Here is a 5,415-nt window from a genome sequence, read left to right as displayed (position 1 = left end):
GGGCGTGCAGCGGGGGAGACTATCACTCAGGGCCATTAATGTGGTCAGTCCACCACGTGCTTCCTTCACATTCCCTATTCGATTCTCTGCACAATTCTGGCCCATAGATTAGATTTTGCTGTTTTGTTTTTGGTTTCCTTCTTTTCCCTTTTTAGCTCATCACAGACCCGTTTCATTTTCCTCTATTTATACTTTGTGACTTTTCTGTTTTATCGTGACCATGTCTTTTCATATTCTGCTCAGTTTTTGAAAGTTTCTTCTGGTTGTTGGCGTTCCCATCAACGTCTTCAGTATGCTGCTGCTCTAAACTTTGTTGCAATATGTTTCTATAAGCCTCATTTGATCTCTTTTGAGAGAATTATAAAACATCTTTTATCAGTATTTAGACCACACGGCCTCACTCTGTTCATTTGAGGGATGATGCACTACCATGCATAGAATAGGCAGCCAGTGGGGAGCTGCTGTACGACACAGGGAGCTCAGCTCGGTGCTCTGTGACGCCCTAGAGGGGTGGGACTGGGGTGGGAGGGAGGCTCAAGAGAGAGGGGCTACATATGTACACATGGCTGATTCACACTGTTGTACAGCAGAAACTAACCCAACATTGTAAAGCAATTGTACTTGAAAAGAAAAGAAAACCACATCACATGCACCTGGAGATGATCATACTAAGTGAAGTAAGCCAGACAAGACATATATCATGATATCACTTCTACGTGGAATCTAAAAAAAGGGATACAAATGAACTTATTTACAAAACAGAAGCAGACTCACAGATATAGAAAATAAACTAATGGTTACCCAAAGTGAAAGGGGTCAGGAGGGATAAACTAGGAGTTTGGGATTAGCAGAAAGAAACTGCTACATATAACACAGATAAACAGCAAGGTCCTGCTGTATAGCACAGGGAACTGTATCCAATATCGTGTGAGAAACCACGATGGAAAAGAATATTTTTTAAAAAAAGAACGCATGTTTGTATATAACTGAATCACTTTGCTATACAGCAGACATTAACACAACATTGTAAATCAATTGAAAAGAAAGAATTCCATTATTGCTTTTCAGGAAGAAATGGGAAGGATATTCTGAATTGCAGACAGCTTCAATGGCTACCGTGACTATGGATGGAGGAAATTCACAGAAGATGGGAATGTTCTCCTCCTGATCACCAAGCGGCCCCGCAGGACAGCAGGGCAGACAGAAACACTGCCTTCCACAGGCCACTTTAGACACGCTGGATTTCTTCTCTCCCACACCTGTGTAGGCCTGAATTCATCTGGTATTTTCCTTAATGATTGCTTTTTATGCACCTTGTGTAAGACATCATTGTATTTCATCTACCCACCCTACAAATTAAATTATTATCTTAATAGTTGACTAAATGGAGACCCATTTAGTTAGGTTAGACCCATTTAGTGAGGTTAAGTATTATATCTGGGTTCATATAATTGCATCTCTTCCGACGACTCAAGCAGTAAAGAATTTACCTGCAATTTAAGACACTCAAGAGACCTGGGTTTGATTCCTGGGTCAGGAAGATCCCCTGTAGAAAGAAATGGCAACCCACTCCAGTTTTCTTGCCTGGAAAATCCCAGGGACAGAGGATCCTGGGGAGTTACAGTCCATGGGGTCACAAAGAGTTGGACACGACAGCATAGATACAATCTGCAATCACATACCTAATGAGAGAGAGACCGATAGACCCAGAATTGCAGTCCCCACCCATTCCTATACCCACCCCCAGTCTCCACTGGAGCAGGAAAACATATTGATGTGAAAGAATTCATCTCCCCTTCCCCCTCCTAAAGCCTGAGGCAGTGTGCTTTAGTAGGAAAGGTACGGATTTAGGAGCCAGAGAAGTTGGGTTTGGGATTTTGTCTCTGCTACCTTTGGTGAGATGGTACCTTGGGTCAATCCCTAGACTTTCCTCACTCTCCAGGTAGTACTAGTGGTAAAGAACCTGCCTGCCAAAGGAGGAAACGCAAGAGACGCAGATTTGATCCCTGGGTTACAAAGATCCCCTGGAGGAGGAAATGGCAACCCACTCCAATATTCTTGCCTGGGAAATCCCCTGAACAGAGGAGCCTGGTGGGCTATAGTCCCTGGAGTTGCAAAGAGTCGGACAGGACTGAGCGACAGAGCACACACACAGCTAAGTATCTCATCTATACAGAGAAGTATAATAAAATCAGCTGTCTCCACCACCGGATACAGGAGAATCACGCAGGAACGTGTGTATTACAAGTCTCTGCGATAATCATAGCACCAGCTCACACCTGGATAGTCCTTTGTAATTTTCCAAGTGCAATCACATTCTGAAATAATCCCTGTTTTACAGAGGAAAACCGAGGCTGAGAGCACTTGGGTATTATACAGCTCACAGTCTGCAGAATTGGAACTGAAGCCAGCTTTTATTCCTCCAAATTCTATCACTTTCCCACATTCTAACACTGCCACCTCATTTTCAGAAAGATTCTTTATTTCTCCAGCAGTTAACCATAGCATTTCATCCCAGAGCTTGGTCATTTTAAATTCTATTCTTAATTTGGTTTATATACTACTTTTTGGGAGCTCACCCATTGCACTAAGGAGATACTAATAAGTAAATAATGTCAGTTATTTATTATTTGTTTACTATTTTAATATAGTAAATCATATCGTCATGGCCAAAAAGTACGAAGCAGTTCTTTAAAGGTGCCTGTGTTAAACCCAGTGAGGAAATTGGGCCTGGCATGTCATGATCCCTGGTGCAGCTGAATACCGTTGCTAGTAGGGTGATTTTCAATAAAATTGAATATTCTCTTTTCAATACCATTTTGGCATTGAATGGTATTGAAAACGGAAATGATATTTTCAACACCATTGTTGGGTGACATTTTCAATAGAATAAACAGCTTGCCTGCATCCTAAATACACACTTTTAAAAAAAACTTTCCAGCAGGTAACTATGTTTACATGGCTCTTTGGTCCTGGAATATATCACCGTCAAAGCGGCTCAAACCCTGCAGCCTGCTTTCTGCACAGTCGCACTGGAGAAGACCACACAGACCTATCCAAGGGCCCATTTGTCCGATGGTGTCAATGCAGCCTTCTCATGGATTAAAGAGGAAATCAGCCAGCAAGCCTAGGACACAGGATCCAAAAAGAAAAGACAGCAGACTGGGGCTGAGCAAAAGCAGAGAGAGGCAGAAGGAGAGAGCAAAGTCAGGAAACTAGAGGCAAAGAAGAAAAAGGACTTTGTGTATCCTTGGCATTGGCGTCGCCCTGAGATGGGTAGATGCGCAGGAGAAGAAAGGGTGCTAATTCATATTCAGGCTGCAGAAGCCAAAAGAAGCAGTTTCTAAGAGCAGAGGCAATTAACTCGCTGCCCACACACACAAGAGAAGCTAACCAGCCCCTCCTGACTGTCTACTGGTTGGACTGGTGAGCAGCATGGACTCAGCGGGTCTCATGGCTGCAGGAACCTGCTGGTAGCCAGGCTTGACTTCCCCACGTGCCCTGGGGTCTAGGTTGCTTTGCCCACGGCTGAGGCCACAGTGAGCCCAAGGACCAGCTGGCCTGCTCAGCTCATTCCCCAAGAGGAACTACCTTCAGCTTCAGGGTTTATGATTCCATTGCATTTCTATGTAAAACAAATCCCACACGCATCTATATTAAAATCAGAGTCCGGTTTGGAGAATGGTAGATGAAGGGGTATGACCTCATTGTTGAAAACATAAAAATATGAAACTATTTTTTTTAAATCATCCATAATCCCATAAATTCAGAGTAGTTAAAGAGTAATTGATATGTAACTAGGCTCTATATTTTCATAACAGTCATATAAAAAGTAACTGTCTGAAACCACCTCACCTTCCAGACAGGATCAGAGGATAATGACTCTGTTCTTAACCTCTCGGTGTAGTATTCTCTTCCCCTTAAGTAATGCTTTTAACTTAGGCTACAGAATTCTAAACAATATTTTGTACAATAAAAACATCATAAAGAAGCTGCTGCCTGGGAGAGAGAAACCTCTGAATGTTCAACATGACAGGCTCAATTCCAGATTCGCTCCTGATCTCAGTCAACGTGCTTTGTGTTCTTATGTAGTGGGAGCTTGGGTCTGTGTACTCTCTCGCAGTCTGTTTTGTTCAGTGTACATCATTTTCTGGACCCATGCCCCTAACTCATTTTTCCTTTGACATTGCAGGAGCCAGGTTTATAGCCAGAGCTCCTGAAATTTTATTTTATTCTAAATTTTTACTGGAGTATAGTTGCTTTACAATATTGTATTAGTTTCTAATGTAGACTGACTCATTTTCTAAACTGCCATCTCCCCCTCTGCTCAGGTTTTTAAAATTTTATATATATATATATATATTTTTTTTTTTTTTTAATTTTGGTCTGTGCGTAGCCTTTCCCTTTCCCAGGGGATCTTCCCAACCCAGGGATCGAACCCAGGTCTTCCTCATTGCAGGCAGATTTTTTTACCAGCTGAGCCACAAGGGAAGCCATATATAGCAAGTGGGGGCTACTCTCTAGCTAACTTTCACCAAACATAGAGAACGCTTTATGAATTTGCGTGTCATCCTTGCGCCGGGGTCATGCTAATCTCTATATTGTCCCAATATCAGTATATGTGCTGCTGAAGCAGGCACTCCCCAGTTCTGATTTTAACCCCACACGCCATCACTTTTGTTCCGGCCATGTCACTGGCCTGCTTAGAATCTTCGCTTGGTTCTCTGTTGTCTTTAGAATCAAAGCCAGGTGGATAAGAATCCACCTGCCAATGCAGGAGACGCAGGTTCGACCCTTGGTCCGGGACGATCCCACGTGCCGAGGAGCAGCTAAGCCCGTGTGCCACAACTACTGAGCCTGTGCCGTTGGGTCCAGAGGCGCAACTGCGGATCTTGTGCTCTAGGACCCACTTGCCGCAACTACAGAAGCCCGCCCACCCTAGAGCCTGTGATCTGCAACGAGAGAAGCCACTCAGTGCAATGAACAGCCTGTGCACTGCAAGGAGGCTAGCCCCCGCTCACCGCAACTAGAGGAAGCCCGTGCCCTGCAGTGAAGTCACAGCCAGATAAAAAAAGAATCAAAGTCAAACATATGAATGCTTCCGAGCTGACCTCTTCACTTTGTCCCCTCCCCCAGCTCTGGACGCAGAGAATTAATCAGACTTGATAAGCACCGCTGAGTTCTCTCAAGGATGGATGCCCACGCCAGAGCCCACAGCCCCACAGCCCTGCCCCCACTTGCCACTACCCAGCTTGCTGATCTTGCTGGTCCAACTGGTTCTAAACTGTGTGTAGATCAGTGATGTTTGATGCTTTTGGTTTTCTCATCTGATCATTACTTGCTCAGAAGCTTTATCATCTTCACTGGGAGCAGCCCTCATTTTCTCCCTGATTTGCCTTAGAGCCTTATCAGTTT

General features: G+C 44.0%; 1 non-coding gene across 1 annotated transcript; it reads right to left on the bottom strand.

Moving 5' to 3' along the window:
• Window positions 1-4,536: 4,536 nt before the first annotated feature.
• On the bottom strand, window positions 4,537-4,640 carry LOC112444666 (U6 spliceosomal RNA). The gene has a single exon (XR_003033035.1). It is a non-coding gene; the product is annotated as a U6 spliceosomal RNA (small nuclear RNA).
• Window positions 4,641-5,415: the final 775 nt, after the last annotated feature.

This window comes from Bos taurus, chromosome 27 (assembly GCF_002263795.3).
Source record: "Bos taurus isolate L1 Dominette 01449 registration number 42190680 breed Hereford chromosome 27, ARS-UCD2.0, whole genome shotgun sequence".
Taxonomy (NCBI): domain Eukaryota; kingdom Metazoa; phylum Chordata; class Mammalia; order Artiodactyla; family Bovidae; genus Bos; species Bos taurus.
Note: the sequence above shows the minus strand (reverse complement) of the source record. Positions and strands in the feature narration are given on the sequence as shown.